Consider the following 15,390-nt stretch of genomic DNA (forward strand, 5'->3'; position numbering starts at 1 on the left):
ATTTAAACAATATAAAAAATAGTCTCAAGGTTCGGCTTGTAATAGGGTTAAAGTTAAGGGTGTGTCAGAAAGTTAATATGGGTTAGAAATCTAGCACTAAGCAAAATATTTACAAGAAATGGCATAAACGATGTGTTTTTAGCAAGCTGTTTCAAAGAAAATGAGCGATAAAAACTAACTTAACTTTTTTTCCTTTTTCTTTTTTTATATATATGATCGAGGCTAACATGACCACACGGGATGGAGATAAATAGATTGACCCGAACGAATGAGGTCAAATAAGAAAAAACTAGACTGGTGATTAGAGATGGTCCATTTATGTAAGAAATCGCTCATTTATTTTTGGGGTAAACAACTTGCTCAATGATAAAGTTTAAGAAAAAATGCCAAAACAAATAGTGCTAGAAAAAATGAGTATTGTTTGCAAACAAATTTTTGGTTAAGAAAGAAAGAAAATAATACTTGTTTAAAGGCTCAACGGACTTCCTAAAGGTGATGAAAAACGAAAAAAAATAAAAATAGAAAGAAAATATCAATTGTAGGGAGACCTTTATCCTCAATTATTCAAATCAAATCGTGTAAAGTTAGCCCGATATTAAGTGAAAACTCTGTAACTCTCAACAAACAAAGTCACACAAAAATGTCAAAGAAATAGAGCTTTTTGATGCTTTCTCTTCAAAGCTCAAAATTTCTCACAATTTGTTTAGTTATTTTATGTTAAATAGCTTCACTAAGCTCAAGTTTAATCGCACGTTTCATCGATTCTTAATTTATGAAACTGATGAAATGAAAATAAGCAAATTAATCAAAGTAGAACTAGATACAATTCTAGCTCATGAGTTTATAGATACAAGGTTTGTGTCTCTCACCTAAACTAATTGGCATGTAGATTCATGTTAAATTTTTATCTTTTCAAAAACTAACACAAAGACACAACGTAAATAAAGACACGACACAAGAGAAAGTTTTTTTTTTTTTTGAGTTTGTCTACCCTTCATCCTCACATTTAAAATTGCAATATATTCCAAAATTGCAAATTAAAATAAAAGCATAAAATGTAAATTGAGAAGATAAACTTACTGATCGGCCGATGGGGGCTTAGGCCAAGAGTGATTGTAGTGCCAAAAGTAGTCCTCGGCTACATAGAGATGAGAGATCTTTGGTACATAGATTGGGGTAAATTATACTCATGGCCATTGAACTTTACCCATTTTAATATTATAGTCATTGAACTTTAATTCTTAACATTATGGTCATTGAACTTTACACCTTTTAACATCGGTGACAACTCAATTTTAACTAACTCCTCAAAATTACCGTTAACTACCTCAAAATGAAAATATTGAAGAATTAAAGTTGTTCAGAACGACATTTACCATGAAACCACATTTTTTAATTTCCAAATTCACATTTTTTGGAGCTTTTTTTCTTTAAAAGTTTACTTTTTCTCTCCTAACCAAACAACACTTAAATGACCTCAAAACGAAAATTTTCAAGAATTAAAGTTCCTCAGAATATCATTAACTCTTCGAATTTTTTATTTTGAGACCGTCAACAGTCGTTTTGAGATGTTGGGTGGCCACCGGTGTTAAAAAGTGTAAAGTTGGGTGGCCATACTGTTAAGAATTGAAGTTCAGTGACCACGGTGTTAAAATAGTAAAGTTCAGTGGCCATGGGTGTAATTTACCCCGTAGATTGGACCAGTTGATACGTGTTGAAATTCAAATTATATATATACAAATATATTTATTATTGTTGAGATAATAATCCAATATAGATATATTTTAGAAATATTTTAATTTTTGTTGTTGTTGAGGTAAATTTAATGATAAAATATAGTGATTTTTATTTGTTATTTTTAACTTAATTCGGGTTGTTCAGTTTACACCGAACCGTATATTTCAGTTCGGCTTTAATTCGGTTTTATCTATCATTTGGTTCGGTTTTGTACCGCTGCACACCCAAATCTGTCTGGAATCTCCTTATGCCGCCTAAAAAAGAGTTTCAAACATGATCTCTTAGTCATAGCATTGGACAGAATAGGGTTAGGCTCATCAAAATGGCCTGTTTTGAAAAAGGTCTTTACAAAATTAGTTACTAAGTGATCCAAACCAACATGTTTACTCCTCTTAGCAATCATCTCACTAAAGAAAGTGAAGATAGCCCTTAGATTTTTAATCTGTTTGGATATGCACCAGCACCACAGCAAAAAAAAAAAAAAAAAAAAAAAAACCTTCGTTTCATTAACTATGTTGCTTTCCTTTTTTTCTCACCAAGTTGAATGCAATACCTAGCCACAAATTCCTACCTCTAGCCTCGAGAATTGACCGAACTACCCTTTGCCTAAAAATTGAAAAAAGACAAAACCTCTCAAGAACCCTATAGACTCTTTGATCAAATCCGGGCTAGTTTTTGAACGAAATCTTGGATGGTGACAGAGGACGAAAAGGGAAAGGCAAAATGGTACGATTTACGGTTTTTTTTTGTTGATTTACGCTTCGTTTTTGGATCTGTGGGAGGGTTTTTAAATTCACCGGAATCGCAGTCGGGCGTATGAACATCACGCCTGACCTGTGGTTCCGGCGTTTGAACATCACGTCCGACCAGTGGTGCGGGCGTGATAGCCAAACGCCTGAACCATAGGTCGGACGTGATGTTCATACGACTGCCCGACCTATGGTTCGGGCGTGATATTCATATGCCCGAGGGGTACCAATATGGAACTGGCTACCCAAACAGGCACCAAGAGCAATGATAGGGGCATTTTGTCCCTATCTTTTAGCGTAAATTACGGTTTAATTATGGACTAAATAAGTGAGTTTAATTACAAAAATAATGTGTTTTTAATAAAATAACAAAATGAAAATGAATTTTATGCTTTTGATTGATTTCCCTTGTTTTTAGTTAATTTCGAAAAAATAAATGACAAGCTAACTCGGCCGTCGAGAATTGTATTTCGCAGTACAAGCATACACTTATTACCACTCTACCGGATAGCCATGAAGTTTTTGGCGCCTTTGTCGGGGATTTATAATTTCTTGCAATATTAGACAAAAACGTTTTATTGTTAGTCTAAGAATTATCTTTGTATAAATTGTTTATATACACTTTTACTAACAATATTCTTTCTTATTCATATTTTCTTCCTTAGTTTATGCACACTCGGTCTCGGAGTGTTACTCTCATTCCTATTAATCTTGAAATTGAACGTACTTTTTGTAGGATTCGTAGAGAAAAGATGGCCAACCTCAACAACGAAGCTAACCAACCCGAGGCAAACCAAAGACCGCTCATCCAACCCGTGAACCACATCCCAAATGGAGGGGGCAATGACACAAGAACGATGATGGAGATCCTTGCTCCGCATAGGTCCCAAAATCGCAACGGAATCGTCGCTCCCACCATCCCGGCCAACATATATGAGATAAAGACTAGCATGATCCAATTGATCCAACAACTTGGTCAATTTGGAGGAGAACTTCATGAGAACCCTAACGAACATCTTGATAAATTTCTTATGTGTGCCGATACTTCTCGGCAAAATGGTGTTCCGGTTGAAGCCGTGCGTCTAAAGATGTTTCCTTTCTCTTTGACAGGTCAAGCGTTGGAATGGTTGCACTCGTTGGAGGCGGGATCAATTACATCGTGGGAGGAGCTTGAGAAGGAGTTCCTTTCCTACTACTTCCTGCCGTCCAAAACGGTCAAGTTGAGAAATGATATCACTTCCTTTAGGCAACTTGAATATGAGGCCCTTCACTCAGCTTGGGCTAGGTTCCGAAAGTTGCTCCGAAATTGCCCACATCATGACATCCCCAAGCACGATCTTGTAAGTACATTCTATCATGGTTTAACTCCCACTAATCGTGCAATTGTGGATTCTGCCGCGGGTGGGGATTTGTTTAGGAAATCGGCAAGCGAGGCTTATGAACTTATCCACGAGTTAGCTAGAAAAAGCGTTCAATGGCAAGAAGATCAGCTTGTCGGGCCCTCGTGCATTTGGTTGGACCATTCATGACATCAAAGGGATTAGCCCCACCATTTGCACACACCGCATCTTCATGGAGGATGAAGTCAAACCCTTCGTGCAACCACAACGACGACTTAACCCAAACATGAAAAAGGTAGTAAAAACCGAGGTAATCAAACTCCTCGACGCAGGTATAATCTTTTTTATCTCCGATAGTCAATGGGTTAGTCCGGTCCAATGCGTTCCCAAAAAAGGGGCACAACGGTAACGGAAAATGATCAAGGGGAATTAATCCCCACAAGAAAAGTAACGGGGTGGCGGGTATGTATCGACTATAGGAAACTTAACGAAGCCACCCGAAAAGATCATTTTCCCTTTCCATTCATTGACCAAATGTTGGAGAGAATGGCGGGACACAAATTCTTTTGTACCCTCGATGGCCTATCCGGCTATATGCAAATACCCGTTGATCCTTCGGATCAAGAAAAGACGACATTCACTTGTCCTTATGGGACGTTTGCATATAGGCGGATGCCGTTTGGGCTTTGTAATGCACCCGCCACCTTTCAACATTGCATGACGGCTATATTCTCTGAAATGATTAAGGACTTCATGGAAGTCTTCATGGACGATTTTTCGGTTTTTGGGTCGTCCTTTGAAAATTGCTTAAGCAATCTTGATAAGGTCCTTCAACGATGCGAGGACACTAATCTCGCTCTTAGTTGGGAAAAGTGTCAATTTATGGTTCAAGATTGTATACGTTAGCTTCTTCATACACTCATTGGTCATCGATTAATTTTAAATATAATGATAGACTTCTTTTTCAAGAAAGAACAAACTCCACAACACGTGCACATGTTAATTAGGGTAATTCAATTTTTTGGGTGATTAGGATTTCCTGTCACCATGGGGACCCATGCGGGGCGAGTGTGGGGGTAAAAAAAATCCTAGAACCTCTTTTTGTGGATTCTCTGAAACCGTCCCTGAACGTATTAGGGGTGAAATATGAAATGCAAGTATTATACCGTGCATTCATCTTAAGGTGATGTATTTTCTTACACAAAAATGAAGTCAAACGATAAAGTTCAGGTATTATGGTTGTAATTTACCCCATTAAAAACCATTAATTCAAGCAATTAACTAAGTACTTTATGAACGTGAAAATTTAATTGAAGTAACATATCGATCCCACTATGGACTTAGCCTCGAAGTTTCATATTTACATGCGAAGCTAACTCTCAGTATATCATAAACTAGGGCATGTAACTCATGGTGTTGTCAATCCCTACGATTTCCAGTATACCAATTCTAGTAAGGCACTCTTATATGAATACTATTGAACATCAGTATTGTATAGCGCTTATTTAATATAATTAATACTGAAACGAATATTGAATTTTTTATGTAATTAAACAATGGAGAAAGGTCGCACCTAAGTTAACATAATAAAACGGAATATAATTCACCCTTTAGACTAGCTCACTCGGATCCAAGTCGTTTTTTCCGACTTGGTAGGGATATTTTATCTCTATCTTTTATTAGGGTTTTCAGGATTATTTCCTGCCTTTCATTATCTTTTTGTTTAATTTAAATCAATTTAATCTTTGTTTTTTTAATTATAAATATTCAGTTACATCTCTAGCATTTATTTAATATTTCTCACTTTTGTCAATTATTTTGCTATTTTTAATAAATTGATTCTAATATTTGATTTAGAGCTTAATTTATGCTCAAATCATGGAATTAACTTACCAAAAATATATTATTTGACTTTGTATGGAATTAACTTACCAAAAATATATTATTTGATTTTGTATTGGTGATTGGGTAAATATTTGAGTTGATTTATTGAGATGTTGATAAAGTTTCAAGGGATTAACCAATTAGGGAAGGTTTGACTGAAGACTGAAATCAATTATGCACGCCCACAGTCGCTGCCTGCCAACTCATTGAGTTGACAGTTAAAAGAACAAAGCCAACATCTGCCCCCAGCTCGCTCAGCTGAGCGGCCATGGACATGCAGAATTGACTCCAATCTTTGGTCAAATCTTCCTGGATTTCTTAATCCCTTTAAACTCTATCAACATCTCAATAAATTACATCAAATATTTCCCCAATAATCAATTAACTTACCAAATCATTCTTTATCCACACCAAGTCAAATAATATATTTCTGATTAGTTAATTCCATTATATGGGCATAAATTAAGCTATAAAGCAAATATGAAAATCAATTTATTTAAAGTAGCAAAATACTTGACAAAAATGAGAAATATTAAATAAATGCTAGACATGTAACTAAAAACTTAGAATTGACAAAACAAAGATTCAATTTATTTAAATTAAACAAAAATTTAATAAAAGACTAAAACCTCCATACAATATTCCTATCAAACATCCTCACACTTAAAACTTTACTTGTCCTATTAAGTAAACTAAAACCAAACTCGAAAATAGACTAATGGAACTAGAAAATCTCATGGTTTAACCAAGTGAGCGACAAAACGAGCTAGATGTAAGCACATATATTTAAAAAGAAAACAAGAACACGATTCCCAAAAGACCGCAATTTAATTAGCAAAGGTTATACTTTTAAGAAAAAGGAAGCATGTTTGATTAAACGAGTTTTAAGGGAAAACTAAATAATCACCTTACTGAAGATTGTTCGCTCAATCACACAATACTTAGATGGCTAGGTTTTTACTCTCATCTTCACATTTGCCTAAAGCTACTTTGAGTTTGCACTACCTCCACCTTGCTAAGATTCAAACAATATAAAAAATAATCTCAAAGTTCGGGTTGTAACGGGGTTAAGGTCAAGAGTGTGCAAAAAATCAATATGGGTTAGAAATCTAGCACTAAGCAAAATATTTACAAGAAATGACATAAATGATGTGTTTTTAGCAAGCTGTTTCAAAGGAAATGAGTGATAAAAAAAACTAACTTAACTTTTTTCCTTTTTTATATATATGATCAAGGCTAACACAACCATACGAGATGGAGATAAATGGATTGACCCGAAAGAACGAGGTCAAATAAGAAAAACCTAGACAGGTGACTAGACATGGTCCATTTATGTAAGAAATTGCTCATTTATTTTTGGAGTAAGACAACTTGCTCAATAATAAAGTTCAAGAAAAAATGCCAAAACGATGATTCCTTGTAGGGAACATGGATCCCTGTGGGGACGAAAATTCCCCGCGGGACAGGGACAAATCTATCCCCGTATAACTCGTGGGGATAGGGAATCCCCGACTAGTCGGGGACAGGAAATGCATTCCTCGCCCATCCCGACTAGGGAATCCCCGACTAGTCTAATTTAGGCTGTTCATACCAAAATGAAGAACCCGTGATTTCCTCTTCTTATATCCATGTATGGTTGTTAAATTGTGGCAGGAGATTGGACAGAACATTAATAAACGGTAAATTGCGTTTTTGAGACACTAAACGAATGAATTTGGCCAAAAAGCGACGGAACTCTTGGCAAAGCTATGACTTTTGATCGTTGGCCCGTTTCCAATCAAGCTAGGGTCCGAAAACGTAAAAAACCGAATTTGATGGATGATTTCATGATGACTTTACGACATTCGATTTTTTGCGCTTTCGGATCCTCATTTGATTTGAAACGGGTCAACAATCAAAAATCATAGCTTTGCTATGAGTTCCGTCGCTTTTTGGACAAATTCATTTGTTGTAGGTCTCAAAAACGCAATTTACCGTTTGTCGCAACCGGGATTTTTCCGGGCACGGACGCCGGGCGTTGAATTTTAACTAGTTAGTTAGTAGTTTTTTATGTTTTTAAATTATTTTATAGAGTCGCCACTAATCAAAATTAAGGTGTGATTGGACACCGAAATTGGGTAAAATTTTAATGGATAAAGGGGTCTGCGAAATGGAGATTTTTGGTTCGTTTGTCGGTTACGTGTAGGGAAGAAAATTTTGAGTAATCACCCTACCCCGCCCAAAATTGGTACTAAAAGATGTGATTTTTATATTAAACTTACTTGATTTATCTGATTCATTTCTCTTTATTTTATATATTTTTTATAATAAAGGTGTATAGGTTTGAACCATTTAATTTAACCGAATTCATACCCCTATAGCATAGACGTATAAATTGGAGTCGTTTTATTTCAATTAATTTGATTTTGACCGCTTTCATACCGCTATAACATAGACATATGATTGAACCGTTTCATTAATTTTAATTTTATTTTGACCGGTTCCATACCTCTATAACATAGACGTATGAATTGAACCGTTTTCTTTTGATTAATTTTATTTTGACCACTTTCATACTCGTATAGCATAGACATATGAATTGAGTCGTTTCGTTTTAATTTATTTACTATTTTTGATCGACTTTATACTCCTATAACATAAACGTATAAAGTAAGTCGTTTCATTTTAATTAATTTTATTTTTGGCCACTTTCATACCCCTATAGCATAGACGTATAAAGTAAGTCGTTTTATTTTCATAATAAAAAGATGGATTAAATTTAACCAAATTACTCCATGATACAACCAAATAATTATTAAAAGTTGAATTAGAAAAAGGATATACAATTACTAATCAATTTAAACAAATCAAAGGCACCAAAACAAAATTAAATTTACCTGATCTCGGCCCAGGAGCAAATAAAAAGGGTTAAAGCCATGATCCAAGCCCAAACAAGAGTTAGTAATCCCCACACTCAAGTCCAATTTTTATTCCAGCCGCCTACTTCATCTTCTTTCCTTCTTTTTTCTTTGAAAACCAGAGAACCCCAAGGTTCTTCTACCTTCACCGATCTGCTCACCGGATGCATTCTATTTCGATGAAAACGTCAGGGATCGAGTCATGGCGGCTGTGGTTTCTCTCTAGACGTTTCCAAGGACAACTCCCCTCGTTGCTTCATCGATCTTCATGGAAAACTCCCTCAGTCTCTGGTAATTTATGGAGGAAGGATAGAGTAGCTGTAAGATATTTCTCCCTTTTGTGTATGATCCTTCTCGTATTTCCTCCTTAATATTTTTTCCCAGATCTACTGATCTCCGGTGGCCTGAGGCTTTCCTACGACGGTGACAAATCTTGAGTCGGAGTTATACTCGGTTTACCCTAAACGATGCTTCCTATTACTCATTGTTTCAATTCCATTCAACCTCGCACCGACATCGATTCTTTCTCAAAGGTAAAATTCTGCTACTTCTATTTTATTAACTCTTTAAACTCTCTTCTCAATGTTTCTATCCACTGATCTGTTTGTTTTGCTTCATTAATAGATTTAATGAAGCCATGGAAGTTTAAATCAGGAACAGAAGATCAAGCTCTTAAAATAAGGATAACCTAATGAATTGCTAATACAGAGTTTAAAAATCCTTAGGTGATTTGCATGAATATAACATATCCCTGCATTCACTTAAGAATTTCTAGGTTTGTTTAAAGAATTCTGGGTCGTCCCTATAGCATAGGCCCTTCCCAAGAAACTCTCAACTCCCCTTCAACAAAACTTAGAATGGAAGGATGGAAGAAGCTATCATCAGCTAAAGAAGATCGAGTCCCTGAGAGCTTTTTCTTCTGAGAAAAAATAGAAAAAAATCCCCCCCTTGATGTCTGATTTTGGCTCTCTAAATAGAGAGCCAACATAGTTGGTACTTGGTGGCCAAGTAGTGCGATGTGGCCACTGCCTTGGCCACCGGAAAATTATTTGCTTTTATATATATTCTTTTGGTGGTTTGTATGTATTTAATTGGTTCTTGTTTTTGGGTGGGTTTGCTGGAATTAGTTTGAGCCTTAAGATCATTTTTTTTACTTTTTCATTTTTTGTAAATTCTTAAATTTGATAATAATAATAAATCATCATTTTTTTTATCTAATTATTTTTTTTATCTTAATAACTCAATTAAAATAATTAATGCTTATTATAAACATAAAATATTAACAAGGTTTTTTTATTATTTGTAAGTGTAAACATTAATTTCTACGTTAACATCATTTCACACATTTAATATTTTTCTTTTTGTAAGACGTAATTAAGAATATAGTCTATAACAAAATATTAGTATATCTACTAAATATAGCAAAATATCGATATATCTAGTAAACACGGCAATGTAAGTATTTTATGAAATAAATTGGCTAAAAAGGTAAAATTAAGAAAAAATGAAAATTTATCCCGAACAAAATGGGTATCTACACCGTTTATTAATGTTCTGTACAATCTCCTGCCACAATTTAACAACTATACAAGATCATACATCGATATAAGAAGAGGAAATCACTGGTTCTTCATTTTGGTATGAACAGCCTAAATTAGACTATATGATATATAGGGATGTAAATGGGGTGGGGCGGGCATTTCCCATCCCCGTCCCCGACTAGTCAGGGATTCCCCATCTTCATCCCCGCGAGTTAAACGGGGATAGATTTGTCCCCATCCCCGTCCTGCAGGGAATCTCCGTCCCCATGGGGACCCCCATTCCCTGTTTATAGATGTTCTCCGCAAGGAATCATCGTTTATGTTTTTAAAAAGCAATAAAGCCTAAAACTGTTAAGAAGTAGTAGCTAATGATACCAAGCATCAAGAATCATTCTCAAATTTTTCAAACTACAAAAAAAAATTAAAAACTGAAAACAATCAATCACCTAATTAGAATGTACCAACCAAACTATGATAGTCTGGAGATAGAAATGTGTATGTTGTTGAGGTGCAATTTAAAAATTCGGAAGTCACTAATGGTTGTCCTTATATGGCATTAAGTAAAAGGTCTAATACATCGCCAGCCCCCTGAACTTGGCTCAAAAGTCGAGTGGCCCCTTAAACTTATACAATGTCTCCTTACCCTTGAACTTGCTTAAAATAACATATTGACTACCTTAATTTGTTTAAAATGATCTGTGTGCCCCATAAACTTGCTTACATTAATATATATGTCCCTTTAACTTGCTAAAGTAATATGCATTTCGATGTGTGCAAAACCAATCTTGTTCTTCCACATGGACTTAGAGAGTTAATCATGTCATTTTAAATAAGTTCAGAGAGCTAACTAGACGCTTTATAAGTTATAGGGTTCAATCACCTTTTTGGGTCAAGTTCTGGGGCTCCTAATATATTAAGCCTAAGTAAAAGTATTATCATAGAAATGATATAAGGGGTTACATGCATCATTGGTCATTGAACTTATATGGCTGTCTCAAAATGGTCACTCAACTTTAATTTGTCTCAATAAAATCACTCCAATTTTGAGTTTTGTCTCAATTAGGTCACTCGCGATTTAATTGATTAAAAAGCATCGGTATAATGGCATACGTGACACGTCTACGTAAGTCAACTCAAATCTCCGATCGAAACGACACATGACATCCACGTAATTAAAAACAACCAATCACCTAATTAAAATGTACTTAAATCATCCAAAAAATCAATTATCTCGGAGATTAACGGGGCGAGGATGGGGATACCCACGGGGATACCTTTCCTCATCCCCACCACAGAGGACAAAACTATCCCCATCTCCGTCCCATGGAGATCCTTAACGGAGATTCCCCATCCCATCAGGACGGATCACCAATGGGGACGGGAAATCCCCGCCCCATTTACATCTCTAAATTAAATTCTTCATTTTGGTTAATATCGTGTATATATCAACTAACAACCATAGTGTACTGCCAAATACAAGTGCCAAGTTTATTTATAGCAAGCACAAAAAACTCAAAAGTATGAAAAGCAAATTATATTAACATTATGAAACATAACTTGATTTCACGGTTCTGTACGACAGTTTATGTAAGCCGATCCCGAATCATTTCGGAACTAAGTTTTTGCTGTTGTATGAAACATGAATGAATGCATAAAAAAAGATTGAAACTTTTAATCCCATTGAGAAATTAGAACATGTTAATGAATACGGTTAATTCTTTCCCCATTTTTAAAGATTGGCCCCTTGAACTTACAAAGTGTCTCCTTACCCCTGAACTTGCTTAAAACGACGTATTGGCTAACCTTAATTTGTTTAAAATGATATGTTTGCCCCCTTGCTTACATTGATATATTTGTCCCTTGAACTTGCTAAAGTAATATGCATTTCAACATGTCCAAAACCAATCTTGTTCTTCCACATGGACTTAGAGAGTTAATCATGTCATTTTAAGTAAGTTCAGGGCGCTATCTAGACGCTTTAAAAGTTATGGGGGTCAAGTTCTGGGGCTCCTAATATATTAAGCCTAAGTAAAAGTATTATCATAGAAATGATATGTCATTTTTATTGCAATTAAGATTCATTGACTAGTATCACAGAAATAAGTATGTACAACGAATTATGGAACTAAACATGTTACCAAATGCTTGTGATTAAACTTCAAATTCAGATTCAAACGTTACTCTTCAGAAAATACAACCTATGAAGCACCGATACGTGTACGCGTGCGGAAAACGGCATTTTAAAAAAATATGAGATACAACATATTTGTGTTCATGTTGACCCTTATAAATAAAAAGACTAAAAGACATTAGCTGCTAAACTGACTGAGACAGATCAAAGTGAAGTTAAATTCAGCTACTAAATAGGCAATATATAGCCGCCGATGTTTAATGGTCAGAGCATGACTGAGATATATCAGCTGCTAAACAGGCAATATATAGGTCGAGAAGAGAGCATAACTGAGATAGATCAGTTGCTAAACAAGGAAAATAGCTATACATAATGGTCATTATTTTAAAGCTCAATAGAATGATCATGTCTTGGGAGCATAGTTGTTAAATCGAGATTCGACTCGTGACTCAAAATCTCATTTTGTGAATCAGGATTCATGAATCAAACCAAATCGTAAGATTCGGATCAAATTCAAAATATTAGCCAAATTTAACATTCACATTACGACGGTATGCTGACCTTACAGACTAATTATTTGGTCATTAGAGAGAGAAAAAGAAAATAAAAAGTAAAATCAAGTGAAAAAACCCTAAAATTGACGGTAGCTATTCCACTCACCTCTTCCCCCCTCTCTCTCTTTTTTCCATTTTCCCCCAAATTTCCTCCTTCCCTTCTCCTTTCTCTGGACTTCCGGCAACCATGCTCTCTGCGATTCTCAATTTCTTTCTTTGGTTTGCTATGAAAAACGAGGATGCAGACTCAAAGGGAGAGAGCTGCGATTGACGACATCGATGTAGGGAGAAGCAAACCCAACTCCAGCGAATGACGGAGAGACAAAATGAACTCGGGTGAACGAAGGAGGGCAGACAAAACTCTGGACAGACAAAACCCCAGTGATCATGAATCGACCGAATCGGTGGACTTGGCCGAGCACCAATTCGGCCGATTCATTAAGAGTTCGAGTCGTAGACTCGAAAGCTTCATGAATCGGATCGAATCGTACGATTCTAACAACTATGCTTGGGAGTAATGAATGAATTACTTCCTTCCTGTGTACCTTAATGACGATTAACTCAAAAGAATAGAAAAACCAACTGGCAACTGCAGATTAAATGCATTTCAAACAATTCATGCTCACCAAAAGAACTGGTATATTTGTTTTCTTTGCATAATGCAGCAAAACTGATGTACATTTCTTAACATGTCAAGGATGCACACATTATCAAAAATCAGAATTGCTAATCTGAACTTGCTGCAGAAAATATGAGACGAAATAAATAAAAAGACTTACAATTGTGTAAGGTCGTCATGGCAGTAATGTGACCAGAGTTTGTGGGGTAGAACAACTTTACGCATATCCACAGTTGAAGGCTAATCAAGGTATGTCTCCATCTAAACAATCAAAAGAGTAGGAGAAAATTAATTACGGAGAGTTTATGAAAAAACCAGGCTTGGATCATAATGACAGAGTGGAAGTAAAGCATGACATAAGGGCAAAGAACTTTGATAAAAACATTAACTTTGCTTGAATAGGGTATTCAAAGCCATTGTAACCTGAGATTAACTCTTTGTATGTAATATGTTTGAGTTGAATCGAGAGTTAATACACAAGGGGATACAAGCTGAATTCTGCTATAGTGTCCTATAATTATGAACTTTTCACAGAAGTTCTCATTAGTTTATGATGATATGACCAATAGTATCAACTATCAAGTGACGGTCTAATCTGACTGACGACACCAATGCCATGATTTCATTCAAAGTGAACTTGCATTAACACAGAATCATAAATGCCATGGAAGGCAATCTATATAAGCATGAGAGATAAATGAACAAAGCAAACCACAATCAATCGCATGATCTTAACGAGAAACAAAGTTAAACACTGGATTCTTTAAAAAGATTTCATCAGCAGGCATATTAAGCAAAAAATTTATCAATTGACCAATAAAAAGGGAAAAATTCCCCCCAAAAAAAGAAAGAAAGATGGATTCAGTTTATAAATCTGACAACTTCCTGTTATAAAATGAATAGAAGCTCAAGAATTACAAACAAAAATCAACATACAAGGAAGTTAAACTTAAAAAGTGAGGGTAAAGTTAAAGAAATTGAAAAGGGGAGAGGAAAAAAGAAGTTAAGATAACAGAGCAATTGGCAAAAAGTTTTTATGGGGAAGTGAAGAAGAAAGATGGTAAAAAGGGAAATGATCTAGAATGAGAACATGCCATGAGAACAGCTGATATATTTTAATATCTCGCCATTTGTTCATCCTATAGAAAACAAATCACTCCAGGGGGAAAAACAACAATTAGACGGAAGAGATCAAGAATAGCTAATATGCAGAAGCTTGATGTCATTGAAAGTTAACAACTTAGAATATTCCGAACCCGAAATAAACAAACCAATGGTGGAAAACACATTAATTGGCAAAGGATAATCAGCAACCAAAATTAGAACTTCAAGAACCTTAATTCAATAACAAGACAATATATAAGTAAAGTAATAAATACAAAGATTTTCACTTAAACCAACTCTAATTTTCTCTAAAATTACTAAGGTCCTTAAAATTACTAAACATGAAGAAACAAGACAGCAACAATACAACAACTTAGTAAAGGTCCTTAAAGTTACCCTGCTTCACTTTCATCGTCAACAATACAACTTAGGTATTCACAAGTTTAGACTCTAAGCATCATTCTAACAAACTGACTTTATACATCAACAACGATAAATAAAAACCACCTAAATGGGAATATCGTAGATAAAGGCACCAAGACTACTAACCTCTGCAATTATCAAGTGTATAAGCAACAATATCAATAAATCTCCAAGGCATTACAAAACACAAAAGTGATAAAATGAAACAAGTACTGAGTAATAAAGCCTAAGGAAAAAGGTTGCCTAACCTCTGAATCCTAAATCTGCGCATTGGCTATCCTTTTCCTTTACAATTTTATATAGCTTTACCCTTAATTTATAATTTTTGTTAAATCAAATAGTTGTTGATTATGATATCTAGTTTACAATGACTATCTATCATCTTCCCATCTTGCTATTCACTGATTTTTG

At 35.2% G+C, this 15,390-nt stretch overlaps 1 long non-coding RNA gene across 1 annotated transcript; it reads left to right on the forward strand.

Annotated features, from left to right (window-relative positions):
* The first annotated feature begins 8,668 nt into the window (after positions 1 to 8,668).
* Positions 8,669 to 9,820, forward strand: LOC136208319 (uncharacterized). The gene is made up of 2 exons (XR_010677084.1): positions 8,669 to 9,140; positions 9,232 to 9,820. It is a non-coding gene; the product is annotated as an uncharacterized lncRNA (long non-coding RNA).
* Positions 9,821 to 15,390: the final 5,570 nt, after the last annotated feature.

This window comes from Euphorbia lathyris, chromosome 10 (assembly GCF_963576675.1).
Source record: "Euphorbia lathyris chromosome 10, ddEupLath1.1, whole genome shotgun sequence".
Classification (NCBI taxonomy): domain Eukaryota; kingdom Viridiplantae; phylum Streptophyta; class Magnoliopsida; order Malpighiales; family Euphorbiaceae; genus Euphorbia; species Euphorbia lathyris.